General features: G+C 47.3%; 1 long non-coding RNA gene across 1 annotated transcript; it reads right to left on the bottom strand.

Moving 5' to 3' along the window:
• Positions 1–2,378: 2,378 nt before the first annotated feature.
• Positions 2,379–8,649, bottom strand: LOC119299723. Its single transcript, XR_005146246.1, has 5 exons — positions 7,682–8,649; positions 7,311–7,407; positions 5,872–7,171; positions 3,555–3,645; positions 2,379–2,889 (listed from the first exon to the last, which is right to left on the bottom strand). It is a non-coding gene; the product is annotated as an uncharacterized LOC119299723 (long non-coding RNA).
• Positions 8,650–19,315: the final 10,666 nt, after the last annotated feature.

Here is a 19,315-nt window from a genome sequence, read left to right as displayed (position 1 = left end):
ATGTACATGCGCACATTAAATATTGATACATGAAACTTACTCCAAACACCCGACATCATCGATCGACATGATGTAGTTGCAGAGGCCGGCAAGTAATTCACGTTAGTCCGTGGGTATGATAGTAATTGGGGTAAGACGTTTGTCTTTGACTACATCAGATGGATTCTCGAGGATCTCGAGATCATCATTAGCTAAAGTTTCTTCATCGTCCGGTTGATGGTATATGGGACCTCCTTTTAGCTTATTCAGCTAGACAACTAATTTTCGTCGAAAGTGTTTCATATCTTCCTACAAAAAAATAATATATATATTGATATAATATTTTGAGATAAAATAATGAGATAATGTATAAAAATAAAATACCTGGATGAACTGGTCTGATAGTGCATCTGATGTCCAATATTCCATATAATTTAGCATAAACAGTCCACATGATACGCTATAATATTATAAAATAATGCTTTAGAATATCACCCAGACGAATCAAATAACCAAACCGTTGTAACAAGTGCTTACCCATCAGTTTGTATTGCCTCATAAAACTGCTCTACGACCGTCCATTTTGTAACATTGAGATCGGGCCACTTATGATCTTTGTTAAACTCCGGACTATGCTCTAGTAACTATTTTATATATGAGAAATATTAGGGATTAAGATCAAACAAAACATATGTTAAGATAAGAAAAAACAATAGATGGTTACCGTAGTAGCAAGGTCATTGTGTTTGACCCAAGAACCAAGTGAGTCAAATACTTGAATCTCACGTTTTTCGCATTGGCGACTGCTATTATCCAATGGTAGCCCAGAATGTTAATCGGAAGGAATAACTGTTGTAAATATCATACAAGTCGGAGTCACAATTAGATATAAATATTAATAAATCATTATACATATGAATTAAATAAAAACAATCCATAATTATATGCATGGATAACGAGACAAGACTAACCATAAGTTGATGTAGATAAGTATTAACATGATGTATGATGTGACGATATTTTGATGGGTCTATATTTTTTTCCGTATTCTTTTATCTGGCCAAATACGAACATGTTAATAATGTGTACCTTTTCACCTGCTACAATGCATATAAATAAATCAAACACAGATATCAAACGGGGCGCCCGGCAGGCTTCCTAAAATTCATCCATGTGGATAGTCCGAACTCCCTCGAATAGTGGCAGCGACAATACCATAGAGTAAAGAATCTCATCTCTCTCACACACACTTTTTTTTGTCAAACATCTCTCTCCCATTGGGATCTCTCTCACACACACACTCCCTTCTTTATGTATCAGTAGCAGCGGCATGAACATTAACAGTAGTGTAGCAGCAACGGCACATATATCAACAGTAGTGTAGTAGAAGTGCCGCCCCTATGCACGGGCCGTCTCCCTGCCCTTCCCCGCTTGAGCGACGCTATCCCCTACCTTTCCCGCCACATTTGCTTGGCATTGTGCTCCCTCTGCTTTCCCTTCTATCTAGCTCATAAATAATAGCAAAGGATATAGGATTTAGAATGCTTAAGGTCTAAAATACTTTAATCTCTACCAACTGGAGGCACAGATAACTACATTTAAAAGCAAGCACAGATAACTACATTTAAAAGCAGGAACATATGCTATCTTCATCAGTAAGTAAAGAGTAAAAAAGCAGAGGACCAAAACCAAATAATTAGGCATGAATGTTATAGGTCATTTAAAGGCACAATGAAAATGTTGCAAACCATTGTACTGCTACCACTTACAAAATTTTAACAACAATTCTCAACTCCGCCAGCATGCAGTATATTTATTACTATAGGAGACTGGATACAAATTTCTTTGTAAAGGGTTTCATACACTCTTGTTAATGTGTAAGTACATCAAACATGTTTGAACAAGCAGGAATGATGAGGTAAAATTAAACCATGGATATCAGACTACCAACTCCTCTTTAATAGTAGAGATAATTCTGATGCACATGAGACGGTGTCATTATTTGTTTACCCATTAAATCTCTTTTCCTGTTGTTCCTCCTCTATCCACTATCTCCCCCTCTCTTATCCAAACTTATCACCACTATCAATGGTGCAACCAGCTCTGACCACACCACATTAAACAGATTCACTTAAGCAAACAAACAAATTTGGTTTCTAAATAACACTACTTATTGGGAATGTTGTCCGTATGTTCCATTTTAACCAGGAAGAAGTGATATGTTGTTGTCTTAAATCCACATTACCCTACAAGCACTAACCACATAATTTGTGGGTTCCTTTCCCATAGGATCATTACTTTCTCAGAGGATCATTAGATATATGTAGTATCTTACAACTAAGAATGAAAAAGTTAGGGTAAGGACAACATAACAAGTTGAAACACGGACGCATCAAGAGTTTGGTAAAGCAAGACACCATTTTATTTCAGATTGAGCCTCATAATGGAATTTAAAAACTTCCATGAAACTTGAGCATTGTATGCTCTTGTCCACGAAGAGAGATATAGCCTTATAGCACCAGCATGCCTGTCTATGTTACTCCTCAAGCCAAACTATAGAACTTTTATCTGTCGACAACCTGTCCAAAGACACTGGCTAATTACCCACAAACTGTCCATTCCGCCACAAATATGCACAGGCATGCATCACCTTCCTCTTTGGTCTTCTCATTCGCGTGAACATCGTCGACATTGCCCACCATGCTTGCTCGCATCTACTTGCTCCTTGTCAAGTACATCCACGCTTCCAACTCTCACCTAATCACCATGCTCGTTGATGCATATGTCAAGTCCAGCCTCGTCACACATGTGGGTGTACAATTTTCGTCTGACACATGAATGGCCATTGCCACGCCCGCCCTTCTCGTTTGTTACGCCCCTACTAACCTCACCGCCGTGTGCGTCCTTATCCTGAGAAAAATACATTCAGAACATTATAAAAATCATAATATTTAAACGTTTTTTTGAGTCAATGGAAGATGCGGTTCTGCACCTTCACTTCATTATCAGAGGAGTCAAAAGTTAGGTTTAATATAGCTTTCAACAGGAATAATGTGTATTATAATCAAGCATGGGCTAGGTTATCAATGAGAAGCATAATACAGAAGCAAGCTAAAGCTACCCACTCTTAGGTTTATAGTGTATACTACACTACATACTACAGAAGCATAATTTTGAGATTAACGCTACAACTTTGTCATGTATCAGGGTATCTTTGTTTTGAAAAGAACACATCATGTGTGGAATGTGGCTGGTAACATGTGCTCATTGTTCAGGGTGTGTCGAGATCTGCAAGTATTAGCACAAGAAACTCTTCAGTTGTAACACAATCTACCAATGCCTGAAACAAATAGAATTATTGAAATGGCCTACCGTCAAATTATTACCCAGAGTATATAACTTATTTTTCAAGTAAATAAGATCGCGTGTGAAAAGAGATATGTCCAAGCTATGATGAGAAGTTCATACCAATCATGTACATGAAAGCATTGACTATAGCCACTCCTGAAATGTAGATTAGAAAAAAATAATGCAGACCAAAAAAACATGGTGAGCGAGTGAAAGACTGAACTTACCTTTACCAAGATTTCCGCATATGCCAAACAAATTCCAGCACTGACTTTTATCCAAGCGCTGCTCTGGCTCTTTTCCTTCATACGTATCACCCTGCAATGAAACATATCACATTAAAAATAATTAGAGGTATTCTGAAAAATAAAATGATAGCAATTAGTATTATTCAGTAAATGAACAATGAGATTTCTGGAAAATACATTGTAGTAACATATTAACATTTTTGTAGTACCATAAGAACATATTAAATTAGGCCAAGCTCTGGAAAACTCCCATTCTTTTCATGTTATTATTCATATAATGGGATTTCAAAAGAAGAGCGAGAGAGAAGGGAGCATGATGGAATTATTAGTATGCCCATGTTACAAGCACATGCTTATAGAAGAACATGTTTCTGCATCTATCATAGATTTATAGTATGTCCTAGCTCTGTCGCTACAAAATGTGGGTGCATTATAGTTAGCATGGAAGAACACCGTCCGGTAACATCACCATGCCAAAATGTGGGATAACTGTCCTCTGTAATCTTTTGGTGCTAAGATTCATTGCTCTATCTATTATATCTCGTATTCTTCATGTTCTTTGTGCCATCAGTAGAGAAGGCAAAATAATTTCAATAGTTCCAAACATAAAATCCTGATGTTGCTCTCTTATCAAGTTCATCTGGAATTTCTACCAAAAAAATGTTCCCTGTTCATAGAGATGCTTGACACAAATTGGTTTGATTTAGTATAACCATCAACGAGTGAGTGACGAAACTACATGCTCTCAGCTCTCAGGTCCATGTCAGAACTTGCATGTTCCTACACAAAGCTGGGGCAGCAACACCTTCCCAATGAGGAGTCGAGGCAAATCTGTGACTGATTGCGCCTCACAGACTCAAGGTTTCTGTAAACTGCTTAAATTATTCAGAGCATGATGACGGGGATGATATCCCATATATCTTTTGCGTACTGGTGTATCATACGGTCACTGCTGAACTTGGGGGAACCAGCTATATTGAGCATGGACGTTTTTGTCCAAAGCCGCAGGTAGAGACGGATATGATGTGATTAGGAGGATCAAACACTCTGAGTGACTATCTACCAGTCTACCTGTCTATGTGGAGATAGTAATGAAATAGCAAACTAAAAATGTTAATCACACATGAAACAGAGTGGAAATATCCACGATAGCGGAATAATGTTCAGAAATGAAAAACAGTTTTCTGAAGTTATTTTTGGATTGGAATGCATAGAACAACTTTCCTGAAGCTAGGTTCATCAAAGCTCATACGTCTGCCAGCCAACATATGAGTAATTATAGCACATCTAGCACCTGCATTCTCTGATTGGCTATGATGTTCTTCCAACATACTGATAAACACTTCAGTGTGAAATAAGAAATATTCCTAACAATCAGTGAAGTCGTTCATAGTGAAACACTGATGTACCATTGGGTAAAACTTGCATAGAGGCATAGGCATATAACTGTCATATTCAAATGCATTGAAACCTAATGAATCTAAATCTAACAATGTCATTCTTGTGAAATATCATCCAAAAATAGTTAATATAATAAAGAAGAGAAGTAGACACACTGAGCAAAACATGAGAAATATTTTGCTTTTCGTTAATACAATGATCAAGATACAAATGCAATGATTAGAGGGGACACAAAAAAGGCCTTGGCATTAACTCACATGAAGTGAAATAAATAACAGGTTTGTGGTAACACTCCAATCTGATGCACAAGAACTCTGAATAAAGCATCACCAAATCGAGAAATACTTGGTTCTATAGTCCCATGCAGTTACATTTCTATACTTTCAAGTTTTTGGATCAACGACACTAAATAAACAGAGCATCTAACAAAAAAACATTATGTTACAAAAGCATTTCCCATGTCTTCTGTTATTAGGTCTATACAGGATAGTATTAGGCCAAAAAAGTGAAAGAGTGTAATGAGAAGGTCTAGCAAGTATATTGTAATAATTTCCTTTAAACTGCAGTTTTTTAAAATGAGCTCATTTACTGTTGGTTTGTCATATTTAGGTGTAGTCGAAAGAGAATCCAACTCAAAAGCTAGCAAAGCTCCATCCTGGATACGACAGAGTACGGGCATATTTAAGCATTGACTGCTTGATCAATTGTGGCTTGTTAAATATTAATTGTACCTAGTTAAATAGTAATTGTCCCTACTTACATGGTATAAGGAACACTTTCTCAACAAATGCAATGCTTCGGTAACTACAAACCATAATGCTTCAGTAACCACACAGTTTTTCTCTGTTTAGTTGCAAGAACAGGGCGAGTAGAAACTTTTTTTTGCCTTCATTACCTCGCAGATTGAAATAGAAAGTGAGGCACCCTGACTCGATGTTCCTGAAGGCGCCCTCGCTATGGCCTAGTTCACCCTTCTCAGGGCCAGGAGTAAAACCACAGCTTGCCTCCTCAAAATACCAGCAGAACCAACTCATCAGGCATGCAATCAGGATAACAACATATCATTCAGAGTTCAAACCAAGTAAACAAACATATGCATCAGGCACTGGTGCATCCAAAGTTTAACTCTATTCTCCTCCCATATAATGGATGAGGCAAATCTTTTGCCTTCGTTTCGGAAAAAAAAGTTTAACTATATCAAGAGCTAAAAACAATTAGCATGTCATATATGGCAATCTGTAAGAGATAAAATAATAGCCATATAGATACCAGACCTTACTCCCTTACAAGACAGTGTCATAAAAAACTCTTAAAGCAACACCAGGATCAATTCACCACACCAAACCAGTCATCATGAACTGATGATACTTGGGGTAACTTGTCCAAATGAAAATAAAATTAAACCATGGTGGTTCAGTTTCAAATAAAAAGTGCATATATCAGTTCGAAGTGGACTCGCCACGCGTTGACTGAAAAATAACTCATGTGCCAAGAAACATAATCTTACATCTGACTTTTAACAGTTTAGCTGACAGCAAAATGGCTCATTCAAATCAAGCAACTATCTAAGATGCAACCTTTATTTGCCATCAAGCACTGAAGAGCTTGTTGTGCATAGATTGATGCCCAGGAGAAACAGAGGGGGCTAAAAAACACACCGCTCAGGGCTTGTAGATCTGGCCATCTATAATTGTGAGGTGTGCTATTATGACCACCACAATACCATGGGTGGAAAAGCCACTTAAACTTTCAGTTTAGAACAATACATGAACGAGGCTTCTAACTTCTAAACTATGCATGCTTACAAAACTAAAAACCATACATGACCACAAGTTTGCTGCAACAAATTCAAGAAGAATTCACCACAGCAAACTGAACCTGAAAGATAACCGATATATATATATATATATATATATATATATATATATATGATCCATGTTGTAGGACACCGTACACAACAAAAAGGAAATGAAGTACGTACTATTATGCATCTGAACCATATTGACTACTGATGTAACCTGTGTTGATGAATCTGAAAAGGCTACGACTTGCTCAGAAATTCAAAGTGCGTCATAACAAGCTTGATGGTCAGCCGCACACACTCTCGAAGGCGACCAGGGAGAGGTTGATGCAGGTGATGCCACCGCCAGAAGCTCCAGCACATGTCGCTAGTTGCCGCACCTGACCTCAAGGATCTGCAACACATCAACCCACAACATATACTCAAATCAGTAAATGACAGAGTCCCACACGAGTGACATCAAGAATCAGTGGTGGATGCAGCTTCCAGAACATGCATCAAGTGAGCGAGTTCCAAATCATCTAATCACTTACAAAGAGAACTCTGTCATGTGACTGAATACCACGTCTCAAAGATGACCATGTGGGTTGAGGCACGAGCAAGGGTGAAGGCACCATTGTTTTGACCATGCTGTGACAAAAAGAGTGATGGAAAATTAGGAGCACAAGCAAAGGTATTTGGCTAAATTCAAGAAATCAATCCAAATCACAGAGTGGGGAAATTAATCTAACCTTGTCAAGGAAGATATTTACGTAATTGAACTAATATAATCAATTTCCGAAGAGAAATAGCCAAATCCTAGACTACTTTCAACATCAAGAACTGTATGTTTGCATGAGCACACAGGAAGGGGATGTCATGCCTTGTAAGGGAAGAGCAACAAATCGACAAGTTGTCGGCTGACCTGGAGGAGAACCAGAGCACGTTGTCTTCTCCACTCCTTCACGAGGCGGTACTTGACAGCCACGGCGAGAAACCGGCATCAGGATACATGTGCAAACAATGGAACCAACATCTTTGTAGGCGGACCAGACCAAATCCATCAGGTACCCAAGCCAATGGATGCGAGGGGTGGATGCATTTATCATATCAGAGGGGCAACAGGGAACCCGACGATGGTGCATCTAGGCGTGCGAGAGCAAGCCACACAGGAGCCTGGTGACGAGCCAAGGGCCACCCCGGCGCGAGCCAGGGCCGGCAGAGCACAGTGGACGGAGGGCCAAATGCGGCTGGCAGACGCAGATCCACGGATCTCCGGGCAGAGCATCGCCACCGGCCCGTGGAGTCAAGCGGGAGTGGGGGAAGCAGGCGGTGGAGGAGGGCGCTGGGGTTGGGGTCGCTGTCGGACGAAAGGGCAGATCCAACGATGATGTAGCTGTCGCGCGCGACCCTATCTGTGCGCCGCAAGCAAGCCCAACGGTGGCCAACAAGTGCCGCGCAGAGTGCCGCGATGGGGAGGAGGTGGGCCATGTGGGTCAAGCTGGCCGCCGGCGGGAGGGCAGCTGACGGCCACCATGAGCGAAGGTGAAGATCGGATCGAGGGGAGGAGAAGCTCGCGCGAACGTATTTGGATTTCGACGGGAGACGCGTCCCCGCTCTGAGGAGCCGCCTTCGCCGCCGCCGCCGGCTGCACTCTCAAGCTATCGCGGCGGGGCAGCGAGGGTAAGAAACCCTAGCGGCAGCCGAGCGCGGGGGTGGGGGGTTGGAGTGCTGTTGCGTGAGGGAGTGGAGAGGTGGAGATGCTCCTGCAGCCGCGCCCGATGAAGAGGTCGGGCCGGCGGAGCAGCAGGGGCGGCAGCGGAGCGGGAGATGAGGGCGACGACGGCACGGGAGATGGGGAAAAGAGAGAGGTCGCATCGGGATCGAGAGGTGGGGGCGTTGTACTGGTTTTTGCCGGAGGGGTGGTGCGAAAAAAAATCTATGAAGGTTAACCTACGAAAAAAACCGGACGAAAGTGATGGGACGAAAATTGACCGGCGGAGACTATCAGCTGCTCCATTAGGAGTAGTCCTGGCCATGGGCCGCCCGGCCCGAACAGCCCGGCCCGACCCAGCTCGAAAAAGCCCGGCCCGACGCTGCTCCCGGGCCGGGCCTGGGCCTAGGTTTTGAGCCCGAAGACTAGGTCGGACCGGGCCTGGGCCCACTGTTTATGCCATTTACTGAAGAGGCCCGGCCCGAGGCCCGACGTGTTTTTTGCTGTGATGGGCCGGGCTCGGGCCGGGCTCGGGCCTGAGTTTTCTACCTCGGGCTTGGTCAGGCCCGACCCGAAGCCCGGCCCGGCCCGGAGGATGGCCAGGTCTAATTAGGAGTAGAGATACTCGTTACAAAGAACACTCCATTTTCCCAGGTCGTGACAAGTGGCGCACATGCAGCACGCTACTCGTTGCAACCTGGGAGTTTTCTCTTTTTTCGTAGATTCGTTTATTAAATGTTTTATCTTTTAAACCGTGCGTCCAAATCTTGAACTGTTTTCATCATTGAATTCCTCGCGTTGAGATCTTCAAAATTAGATCCCATGTTGATAGGTTTTGACAAACTTTTTTTTTCACGAAAAAACGGACGAAAAAACCAGGCGAAAAAACTGAACGGGGAGCACGATTTTTTCCTTTCCGAAAGAGGCACGCCCATGCCTCTCGCGAAATCACACCCGTGCCTCTCGTGGAAGCAAAATCGTGACTCTCGTGGAAGGAAAAAAAAATAAAACGCGTTTTTTCCGATTCCGAGAGGCACGGCCGTGACTTTCGCGAAAAGCACAACCGTGCCCCTCGCAGAAGCAAAACCGTGACTCTCGCGAAAGAAAAAAAAACTGAAAACGCATAATTTTTTCCCTTTCTGAGAGGCACGCCTGTGACTCTCGCGAAAGCACAACCGTGCCTCTCGTGGAAGCAAAACCGTGACTCTTGCAAAGAAAGAAAAACAGAAAACGCGTTTTGCTTTTCCCTTTCCGAGAGGCACGGCCGTGACTCTCGCGAAAGAAAAAAACAGAAAACACGTTTTTTTCGTTTCCGAAATGCACGGTCGCGACTCTCGCTAAAGCGCAACCGCGCCTCTCGCGGAAAAAACCATGACTTTCGCGAAAGAAAGAAAAAAGAAAACGCGTTTTTTTGCGCAAAAAATCGATTTTTTATCAAAAAACTAAGAAAGACTGGGGGAAAACCAAAACATCGAAAAAACCATTTAAAAGCCAAAAACGTGTGCGGAAAAATAAATAAAATAAAATTCAGAGGAGGCATCCAGAGCGCGACACGTGGAGAATGGCTGAGAGCGCGCCAAGTGGCGCTGATCATTGCGAGGCTCCTGAAAGAGTGCTTGTTTTTTTAACCTGGCGAATCCCCTTTCCATTACTTGAACATAACGGAAATACAACCAAGTTCAGAAAATAGGACGGGAAAGAGGAAAGCGGGTTCAAGCATCGTCGGGAAACCCACCATGAGCACTCGCCATCGAGATTACTCACCATGGGGCGAAAACCCGATGACACTATAAATCCAAGACCCCAACATCTAACTCGGGGTTTTCAAAAGACCACTGCTCACATCAGAGCAACATGCCCCACAACATCCTCACGCAGGAGGTATCTGACCAAAAGCAATAACGAAGGATGCAGCAGATTCTCTTTCTTCTTTCAATCTTCATAGCGCACTCCTCCATCCTGGTGAGAAGGAGCGCTTGTTAACTAGTTGCTCCTTCAAGGTTGACTCTTAAATCACACTGCATCCGTCCGTGGATGAGTAGGGACCAGTCTGTGACAATGATGCGAGAGCTGGCCATCCCGTTACATTTCGAATGATTTAAAAAAACAAATATATGCAAATTTAAACAAATTGCATGAATTTCATTCAAACTTGGATAAATTTTACATAAAACCGGATGATTTTTGACATACTTGAGTTGCCCCTATTCTAACCTAGTCTAATTGATCATTGACCGACCATGAGACCCAGAAACTGAAACTCCGCCTCCGCGAAGCGGCCAAGCGACTAATCGATCGACGATGATGACCGCGTCAAGCTTAGCTTCAACGAGGAGGGGAGGAGTGGTGGCCTTCGTGGGGCCCAAGTATCTGCGGCCTCGTATGCTCTACTCTTCCTCACTGTCGGCGACGTCCGCGGACATGCTGTGGCAACGGGACTTGGCTGATGCGGAGCTGGAGACATCGTCTGTGCCGTCGTAAAACTCCGTCGCCGCCTCATTTATCTCCGTGAAGGCGGCTTCTTTCTTCACCTGCAGGACACGGTGCCACCTTCTTGAGTGCCAGGGACAAAATTGTTTTTCTGTTTTGTGTGCATGTACAAGTGAAATTGTTTGTTGTAAGAACTCCTTCCGGTTCGATAAACCTTGATTCTTTATTGAGGAAAATACTTATTGCAAGGTTACTTCACCCTTACACTTGGAGTATACCCAAACACTCTTATGAGAGAGCAAGCAAGATTTCTGGCGCCGTTATCGGGGAGTTTCTACTCAAATAAACTAGTGTTATACACTATCGCATCACTTCCTTGTTATCTTTCTTGCCTAGTTACTTTTGATTTATTATTTTCTTACCAAAAATACCAAAAGGAATTACACCGCACTTCCTATTTACCTTGCTATCATGGCTAGTTCTCCACTTTCTGTCACCAGACCCGAGCTAGAAGTGCTAAATTTTAAACAAAAAGGTTAAGAAAGTTTAAAATATGCTTGGTATAAGATACTAGATGGTCAAAGTAGGTTTAGCGTAAGCAATCTATTACAATCCTTAGGATTTTTTATGTTGGCATTACTACTTTTTTTGAGGATCACATCACCGTTTATTGCTTAAAACAAGTTCAGAATGTCATCAGAAACACAAGAAAGAATGCAGTCTAGTGGCATATTCAGCCAAACCTTATTTAAATCTAAACACACGCCCTCCCGAGCTAGAACATGGGCAACTTTATTCCCACTTCGTCGAACCCATGTTACCTTGGAAGCTTGTTTTGATCGAAGCAACTCCTTCATCCCCTCGATGATTGATCCAGCAGCTGTAAGATTCTTCTTTTCGTCATTAAGCATGGCCACCACACTCTTGTTGTCCCCCTCCACATGCACCCTGGGAGCGTCTATTTGCATCGTCAGCTTGATAGCTTCCCTGCAATCTAGAATCTCGGCTAGCTCTGGGTTAGTTACGCCCGGAAAGGTAAAGCATGCAGTAGCTCTGAACGCCTCGTCGTGGTCTCGAGCAACTACACCGCCACCACCTCGATCGTTATGCTTGGGCATCGCTCCGTCTGCATTGACCATTATCCATCCTTGCTCCGGTGTTTTCCACCTCACAGCCAGTGCTGGGGTAGGAGTTTTTACCTTGTTTCCATGTACTAGCATCCATTCTTCAGCAAGCCTGATTATCGAGTCAGCAACATCCCGAGCATCAGCAATCCTTCGTCCATCTCGTGCCTCATTCCTCGCTAACCAAAGACCATACACCGCCTGGATCATTAACTCCTTTGAATCCTCGCTCACCTCCGCAAACCATAGTTGTAGCCATTTTGATAGTGCGACTGGGGACTCGTCCATCTCCGATGGGATCGCCGCTGGTGCCCCCTTTTCCTCACGCAAGACCTTTCAGAACAACACAGAGTGTGGACATGCCTAGTAACGGTGGTATAGTGTTTCCTCTCTGCCACACGCCACACAAAACACTCCAGGCTTAATTCTTCGCCGATGCAACTCAAAACCAACTGCCAGTCCATTTCTCATTAAGCGCCACATGTGGATTTTGGACTTCCCTGGAGCATTTGTATTCCACAACGAGAGCCAACTTCTATGTTGCTGTACTGAGGACGAGGATTCTGGCCGTCCAGAACTCGCTCGCTTTATGTTCATGCACAATTGATACGCCGACCGTACGGAAAATTGACCACTCTTTATATAGTACCATGCCAAGAAATCACTACATCCAGGGCCTCCAATTACCACCTATTTTATGTCAGTTGTGTCATCCACACAGAACATAGCGTCAACTTTGGTCTGATCCCAGGCTGTGCCATCTGTAGTCATTAAGTCGTTAACCCTAGTAACCCCATGCATATAATTCTGCCCCAGAGGTTTGAGACTACCACTCCTTGGTATCCAGTTTTCGTGATGTATGTTTATAGTTGAACCATCTCCAATGCGTCATTGTAAGTGCATCTAGTGCCCCTTGGTGTTTTTGGTGTATTAAAGACTTATAGGTTAAGGGACTAATGTGTTTGAAAATGTACTGTCGGAGTAAATAGCCATGGGTTGCCTAGCCGGCTTCCCCTGGCCCTTCTGAAGAAAATTGCGAGCCCGTCCGGCTCTCAAGAGTCCAAGACATGGGGCCGCCTTCCCCTTGCTGGTTGTCACCCAGGCCGGCTTCGAGAAGGCGGCCCGACTTTAGCCATCATAAAGAAAGCCATGGGAGGGCCGACTCCGAGAAGCCGGCCGCGAGAAGGCCGACTCCAAGAAGCCGGCTCCCACAAAGCGGTCGAGACCGTACGCTCAAAGTTTGCATCCACCTAGCGGCGATGTGACAGGGCGTGGCTACAGTGAAGCCTGCCACCCCCGAATACCGGAGCACGCCTGGCACAGTGCGCCGTACGGAGTGGACATGACCCGTTCGGCGCGGCACTGTTGCCATGTTGACCCTGATGTCATCCACGACGGGATACCAGTACAGCCCATGGGCGGTGGGCCCCTTCGGGCAGAGAGACGCCCGAAGGCGGCCAGGCCTCCCCCAGTCAGCCCGAGGCAGGGCCGGCTCCCCACAGCCGGCTCGCTTCCCCCCTCAAAGGGGACGCCCCATTAAGGAGACAAGACGCGGTAAGGCTACAGTAATCGCCCGCCGGACGGCGGCACTATAGCCACGCTTACCTCGACGAAGCCCTCGTCATCAGGTTGAGGCAACAGTAACCAGACATCGACAAGACCCTTGGCAGTGGGGCCTGCCTGTTGCCAAGGAGTTGGTAGCTGGCGGGACCCACCAGCCAGCGGGCCCCAGCAGTCGGCGCAGAAGCCGGCGAGCGCAGTCACAGACGGCTGGGCCCCGCGCCTAGTCGGATTACCATTGTACCCCCGGGGGGTAGGCCTATATAAACCCCCCGGGGCACCCATGTAAAGGGTTGGACCCCCTGCTGGTTCTAGACACCACACAAGGAGAAGAAGCAAGCTAGCCGTGCCCTTCTTCCTCCTTCCACCGAACAGCTCAAGGAGCATTGTGTAGCTACTTGTCCATCTAGTGATCATGCGGAGACCCTGTAGAGCAGCAGTAGTGGTGTTATCTCCACGGAGAGCCCCGAAGCTGGGTAAGATTCGCCGGCGTGCATGTCTTCGCCTCATCCCGTTTCCAGGCACCGGCGATGTCTTACTAGCTCCCACAATGATAAGCCACCCGTTGGCATATGTCACACCTACCACCCGACATTTGGCGCCCACCGTGGGGCCAGGTGCACCATCGTCCGGAGACCTGTTCTGGACGGGAACCTTCTTCCTCCCCCGCGAGCGTAGCCAGCCCGGCACGCCCGATGGCGCTTGCCACGACGCGCTGCAAGGCGTCACCAGCGTCTGCGCGGCGAGCAGCCTCGCCGATCTCCTCGATGAAACCCTCATCTCCGACGAGCTCGCCTCCGATGCGGGCACCGACCACCTCGCCAACCTTCTCGGCCAGCTCCATGTCTCCAGCGAGCCCGCTGTGGACCTGGAGTCGGTTGGCTCCACCGACCCGATGCCTGTCGACTCCGACACGGCCTCGTTCGACACCTTCCCCACCAACGTCACGATCTACAACGACCCGCTTCCCCGAGCCGGTGGCTGCGACGCTGTCACCACCGAAGTGATGGTTGTCGGCCACGGCGGCCCGGCCGACGAGAGCGCCCACGACGCCCCGCACGCGGCGGCCCACGACTTGTCCACCCCCCTCCCGGCTGATGCCGACGACGAAGCACTGGAGGCACGCCGCCTCGCCCTCCTCGCAGAGGGCCGGAGGCTGGCTTCCGTAAGACGCCTCACTGAGACCTACCAGCGCGAAGCTGACCACGCCGCCTTCGGCACGCCGGCCCCGGGCGGGCCAAGCCGGGCCGGCCTTGTCAAGCAACGCGGCGCCATCATCGCCGACAGGCTGGGAGTCGACCGCCCGGTCTATGCCACTCCGCTCGAGAACTTGCGTGCCGCCCAGGTGGCCGTAGACGAGTTGGACGGCTTGGAGGCCGAAGACCTCCCCCACATGACCGGCACATCCAGCAACTGATTGACGCAGCCGCGCAGCAACATGAAGCCGACGCCCGCGCGGAAAGCCCTCCCCCGCGCCGAGATCACGGCGCGACGTCCCGGACACCGACTACGAGCAACACCCGCGCGCGGCGTGAGAAAGAGCCAGCTGCCAGCCGCAGCCGGACCCGAATCTCCATCGAGCGAGACGCGGACGGCCATCCCCAAGCCATGAAATGGCGGGGCAACCCGCCTCCGCCTCCACCCCGTGGAGAGAGATATCCCGCCCCGCCGCCAATGGCGCACCCGACTCTCAGCGGCCGGCTAGGCCGCCGCGAAGGAGTCGGCGAGAACGACGCCCGCCATCGGATCGACCGCCTGGCGCGATCCCTGGCGTTGGAAGAAGAAGACGCTGTCGGCCCGCCTTGTTTCGGCCCCCGCATCCGCGACGAGCCCTTCCCCAAAGGGTTCTCGCTCCCAAGAGACACGCCCAAGTACAACGGCTCCGTGAAGCCGGAAGATTGGTTGATCGACTACTCCACGGCGGTTAGCATAGCCAACGGCAACCGGCGCGTTGCCATGAAGTACGTGCCCCTCATGCTGCAAGGCACGGCGCGGACCTGGCTCAACAGCCTCAAGCCGTGCAGCATCAACAGTTGGCTGGACTTCACAGAAGCCTTCATCCGCAACTTCACCAGCACCTACAAGCGGGCTCCCAAGCCCCGACAGCTCTCCTTGTGCGTACAAGGCCCCGCCGAGTCTACTCGCGACTACCTCACGCGTTGGGCCGAGCTCCGCAACTCTTGCGAAGGGGTGCACGAGGTGCAAGCCATAGAATACTTCACAGCCGGATGCCGAGAAGGCACCCTCCTCAAGCACAAGCTCCTCTGCGATGAGCCGACTACCCTCGACGAGCTTCTGGACATAGCGGACAAGTACGCCACTGCCGACTCCTCGATGAAGACCGAGCTTCGGGTAGACGCATCCGGGAAAGTACTTAATCCGGCGCCCAAGACGCCCAAGACGCCGAAGAGGAAATTGTGGATCGCTGAGTGACCGAGTATGTGAAGGTTTGGAAGTCACCTGAAGACTTACCACGAGTGATTGAGCGAGGTCTGTGTGACCTTAGCTCAAGGAGAATATGGTGAGGACTGTGTGTCCTCAGTTTAAATACCTAGCCGCTCCAACTAGACGTACGACTGTGACAACAGTTGCAACTGGTCTACCAAATCATTGTCTTCACCGAGCTAACTGGTTCTATTTCCTCAACCCTTTCATTTCCTCTTACTGTGTTGTTGTACCGGATCGTTACTGTTTGAAGACTTTGACTAAAGACTTTCTCAATTTCCTCAGTTCAATTTCTTCAGCCAGTTTGTCTTCAGCCTGCTTATCCTGTGTTTACGCTTCTTGTACTCTGTGCTTGTTTTCATTTCTTCATGATGGCTGTGCTACTACTCTGTTATGGTTTCATCTAAGTACTTATTCCGCTGCTAAGTAGTTCGTTGCTTAGGAATTTCCTCACCCTGAAATTCCTCAGCGACGAATTTGTAAAAATCGCCTATTCGCCCCCCCTTAGTCGATATAACGCACTTTCAGTCACATTACTCCTTCTTTGAGTAAATCCCTTCCAAACAGAATACTTCATAACGTATATGATGCGGCACTAGGACATGTGGCATTTGTTGGGGAACGTAGTATTTTCAAAAAAATTCCTACGCACACGCAAGATCATGGTGATGCATAGCAACGAGAGAGGAGAGTGTTGTCCACGTATGAAAGGATCGATATGGCTGACTAGAGGGGGGGGGGGTGAATAGGCAACTAACAAAGTTTAGCTTTTCTTTAACAATTTAAACTTTGCATCAAAGTAGGTTGTCTAGATATGCAACTAGGTGAGCAACCTATATGATGCAACGAGGATAGGTACACAAGCAAGCAAGAGATATGAAACAAGTAAGCTTGCTCAAATAAAGGCACAAGATAACCAAGAGTGGCGACGGTGGAGACGAGGATGTGTTGCCGAAGTTCCTTCCCTTTGAGAGGAAGTACGTCTCTGTTGGAGCGGTGTGGAGGCACAATGCTCCCCAAGAAGCCACTAGGGCCACCGTATTCTCCTCACGCCCTCACACAATGCGAGATGCCGTGATTCCACTATTGGTGCCCTTGAAGGCGGCGACCGAACCTTTACAAACAAGGTTGGGGATCTCTCCACAACTTAATTGGAGGCTCCCAACAAAACCACGAAGCTTCACCACAATGGAATGTGGCTCCGAGGTGACCTCAACCGTCTAGGGTGCTCAAACACCCAAGAGTAACAAAATCCACACAAGAAAGTATGGGGGAAGCAAATATCCTTTGGTGGAAGTGTAGATCTAGGTCTCCTCCTTCAATCCCTAGCAAATCAACAAGTTTGAGTGGCTAGAGAGAGAGATCGGGCAAGAGAGCTTGAAGGGCATTAATGGTGGAGTGAGAGAGGTCAAAGGTAGGAGTGGTAGGTGGGAGAAGCCCCCTTAAATAGTCACCCCTCATTTCCAACCGTTACTGCGTTTTTTGCACTACAGCGGTACAACCGGTCCTCGTCCCGGTACAACCGGGACTCACGGTGTAACTGCAGAACCCTACCAAGCGGTACAACTGGACAGGCAGGCGGTAGTACCGGCTAAGAAAAATAACCGGACTAACCGCCTGGCTACCGCACAACCACCGCATCAAAACAGGAGCTAGACCGGTACTTGGGCGATGCCTGGCCGGAACAACCGCATGGCCTTGAGCTCTTGGGCGGCTAAGTACTGAGCGGAAGAACCGCTCGGACCACCGGTGGTACCGGTCATCGTGGAACGACCGAACCAACCGGGCCACTACCGCCCAAGAACCGCATCACGCCAGAAGCGAGGGTGGTACTTGAGCGGTGCATGGACGGAACCACCGCCCCAGCTGTTGCAGAGCATGGTGGCGGTACCACCGCCCGGAGGCAGCGGTACAACCGCTCGAGCAAAGCTGGTGAGCGACAAGACCCAGCGGTACAACCGCTCCAGAGAGCGGTACAACCGCTGGGCAGACACAGTGAGCAGAAAAGAGGGGAAGAGGCAAGGAAAACTCTCTCTCTCACACACACCTGAGGAAGGCAAGGAGAGGGTGAGAAAAGTGTACATGAACTGATTCCCCCAGAGCTTCCTAATGAGGATTCCCTCTTAATAGTACGGGTACTCTACGACCAAAGAAAATAAAAGCGTAGAGGACATGTCTTCGATCTTTTCCTTCGAGAGGCAACAGTAATCCGATGTAAACCTGAGCATCGAGAACCTGAAACATATAGCACACGATTAGACCACAAAGGGTTGTCATCATCATCCAAAACATAAGGTAGGGAAATGCCCTTTCAATCTCCCCCTTTTTGGTGGATGATGACAACAACACGATTTGCAAGAGATAAGTCAATGAAATCTAGACGGAACTCCCCCTGGATGTGTGCCCAACAAGTACTAGCTGTTAGAAAGCATGGGCACACCTTCAGGACTAGACTCCCCCTAGATTTTATAGACTCATCACTCTAAGCTCAAAAGGATAGACAATATAATACTTAGAGGCAATAAAAACGATAATGACCTACGAACGGAAACAGGTCCACAAACAAACAAGTCTCACACACAGCACGGAACGAAACAGGTCCACAACCAAACACAAACATGAGAAAAACTCAAGCAAAACCCCGAGACCTATAGAACCCTCTCCCCCTTTGGCATCAAGACACCAAAAAGGAAAAGAGCGAAGCTAGCGACCCAAAGCTCAGGCGTCCTCCTCTGACTCCTCGGTTGCATCTGGATCTTCATCATCAAAGTCGTCATCATCGTCGTGATCAGATTCTTCCATGGCATTGTCAGCTGCTGCAAACGAGGATGATGGCTGGGGAGGAGCTTCATCATCAGTCCAGGTGCTATGGGTAGAGATCCAACGCTCCTCTAGGGTGATGCTCTTCTCAGAGCCACTCTGAACCTGCATGTTGAGGTGCTTCATCATTGCAATTTGGCGACGCCGTGCAAGCTTCTCATTGACATGTGCCTCATACATCTTCTTCTGGATGTCAGCCTGGAGACAAAAGGTCTTCTTCACCTTGGCAGTAAGTTTGGCCACCCATGAAGGCTGGGCCCCTGGCTCCAGCTCAAAGTCCTCATCGTCAGAAGTAGCATAGACATCCTCAGGAGCATGTTCAGGGAAGCGAGGCTCGGCATGCTTCTTCTTCTTAAGGAGCTTGACCTCATGAACTGTGAGGTTGTCTGGAGAAGTGAGGAGCTCTCCAGGATGACGAACAGCCCACACAGAGTTCAGAAAGCACATGACAAGCGGAGCGTAGATT

The sequence above is a fragment of the Triticum dicoccoides genome, chromosome 5A (genome assembly GCF_002162155.2).
Source record: "Triticum dicoccoides isolate Atlit2015 ecotype Zavitan chromosome 5A, WEW_v2.0, whole genome shotgun sequence".
NCBI lineage: Eukaryota > Viridiplantae > Streptophyta > Magnoliopsida > Poales > Poaceae > Triticum > Triticum dicoccoides.
The sequence above is the reverse complement of the archived record's forward strand: the minus strand, read 5'-3'. Positions and strand labels throughout refer to the sequence as shown.